This window comes from Drosophila mauritiana, unplaced genomic scaffold (genome assembly GCF_004382145.1).
Source record: "Drosophila mauritiana strain mau12 unplaced genomic scaffold, ASM438214v1 U_26, whole genome shotgun sequence".
In the NCBI taxonomy this organism is placed as follows: Eukaryota; Metazoa; Arthropoda; class Insecta; order Diptera; family Drosophilidae; genus Drosophila; species Drosophila mauritiana.
Genome location: NW_022881395.1, coordinates 30,124 through 32,498, shown reverse-complemented (window position 1 = coordinate 32,498; position 2,375 = coordinate 30,124). Strand labels below are relative to the sequence as shown.

The 2,375-nt window shown below is 45.0% G+C and overlaps 1 pseudogene; it reads right to left on the bottom strand.

The window, feature by feature from the left end:
- Positions 1 to 713: 713 nt before the first annotated feature.
- LOC117149620 lies at positions 714 to 1,866 on the bottom strand (annotated as a pseudogene).
- Positions 1,867 to 2,375: the final 509 nt, after the last annotated feature.

Below are 2,375 nucleotides of genomic sequence, written 5' to 3'. Positions count from 1 at the left end.
AACATGTTCTGTTCGAACATGTTCTGTTCGAACATGTTCTGTTCGAACATGTTCTGTTCGAACATGTTCTGTTCGAACTTTTTTCAACATGTTCTGTTCGAACATTTCTGTTGAACTGTTTTGAACATGTTCTGTTCGAACATGTTCTGTTCAAATATGTTCTGTTCGAACATGTTTTGTTCGAACATGTTCTGTTCGAACAAGTTTGTGTAAACATGTTCTGTGCGAACATGTTCAGTACAAACATGTTCTGTTCGAACATGTTCTGTTCAAACATGTTCTGTTCGAACATGTTCTGTTCAACATGTTCTGTTCAACATTTTCTGTTCGAACATGTTCTGTTCAAACATGTTCTGTTCGAACATGTTCTGTTCCAACATGTTCTATTCGAACATGTTCTGTTCGAGCATGTTCTGTTCTGTTCTATTCGAACAGAACATGAATGTTCCCAAAGAACTCGAAAGTCCGTTGAGCAAAAAAGAATATTTCTCGAATTCTTTCTCTTGTTGACCTACCTAAATCCAAATAGTTTCTCAAACTATAATCGTCGCTTCTGAGGATTAGATGTATATCCTAACAAATACCCCTTGTATTGATAATATACTTAAGCAATATTTCAATAAATACCTGTGTTTAGCATACATATATCGTATGTATTATACTAGATAATCCTATGCTAGCCAATTACCATATTAAATATTAATTAGGAGACACTTATACACGTGTATTTATAACTCATTCACTAACTGACCTACACGGAATATAGTATATTTACAGTGAGTACAAAGTCAATCCTTAGGCAGAATATCTTGAGAAATCTTCAAGTCATCAGTGGATACAGGCAGCTCCAGAGCTGTGTGCAGAATTTCGCTCGAGCACAGATAGGGGGCTGGGGGCTGAGCTTCCCTTTTAAGTAAGCACTTCACTTTTTTCGGTTTCTAGTTGTTGTCAGCCAAGGGGTCCCACAGTAGCCCGAAGGCACATCCAAAGATTCCGACGCAGCTGTCACGGGAGTGCAGAGTGCCGCAGCAGATCACTAACAACTGCCCGTACGAGTCCATTCGACCTTGAATTCCGGCGTGCGTCAGGTTCGGATTAAAGTAAAAGTCAAACTACTGCTTAGCGCTCCTTAGTGCCGATAACACCTCGGCAGCCGTCGTACACTCCCACTCATTGATTCCATCACTGGCTCTGATCGTGAGATGTAGGGTCGCATCTGCCCACAAATCCACCAGACTGAGGGCGTCTGCGTTGAAGCGTTCGAAGAACCACTCGCCGAACTTGCGCGAATCTTGTTAATGGGATAATCCTCTTCGCTCTGATTATGAAGTGAGCTGGATGTCTGGTCTCCGGAAAGCTCTATGCTTGATTGATGCTCCTGCTTCCAATACTGTATAACCTTTTCTATGAGGTCTGCCTTGCTAAAGTGGCTGCGTCAGCGCGTCGATTGCTCAAATACGTAAAGAGGAGTTCCTTCGTTATAGCGCGCTTGGAAAGCAGTACGTAAATGTCTGGAATGTGTGTAGTGATCAGACGAAGGGCCTCCTCCGGGTCTTCGGTTTTGCACACATTTTTGGTGGCGCATTTGGCCAACTGTAGCAGGACAGTTAAGTTATTGTCATTTAGAAGTAACTCCCGCAGTCCTTTCTTCTGACTGTCTGAAATCATCATGTCGAATAATTATTATGTTATGCAAACACTTTGTGTGCCACTCCTTCGGGATGCTTTGCTTTCTCTATTCTTTTTGCGCGCACACACACTCTCACAGACCCACTCAACTTTTATCACACGCACACGGTACGAACTTTTATCCCTTTTTTCCCCTGTTTTCACTGACAATTTTAGGTTGTTTTAAATTGTGTTGAACTTCCGAATTTCCGAAATTTCTGTTAATTTCGATTCACTGACAATTTTCGCCCAGAATGAGCTTTCCGTATCGGATTTCACTGGGCCCAGCATCACATCTCGCACACGCACCGTGGCACCAGCCAGCAGGAGCGAGCCCTACCGAACGGCGGCTAGCCCAGACTGGGCTTTCGACCGCACCAAGAAAGCAGCGATCTGGAGGTGCAGCAGAGAAACCCAGCAAATAACCGATGTTCTTTCGGACATCGGATTTGTTAGGGCCAGGGTAGGCAGATGGTGGGTGTACAGCGTATACCTAGCTCCCAGCCTGACCCTAATCGCATTCAGCCGGGCTGTGGACAGACTGGCAGCGGATGCTAGAGGCCGCACCCAGGTCCTAATAGCGGGCGACTTCAAGGCATGGTCAGAGAGCTGGGGCAGCTCAACCACCAATGCGAGAGGCAGGATGGTGCTGGAGGCATTCGCGACGTTGGACCTGGCTCTTCTTAACCATGGAAACCGGCACACGT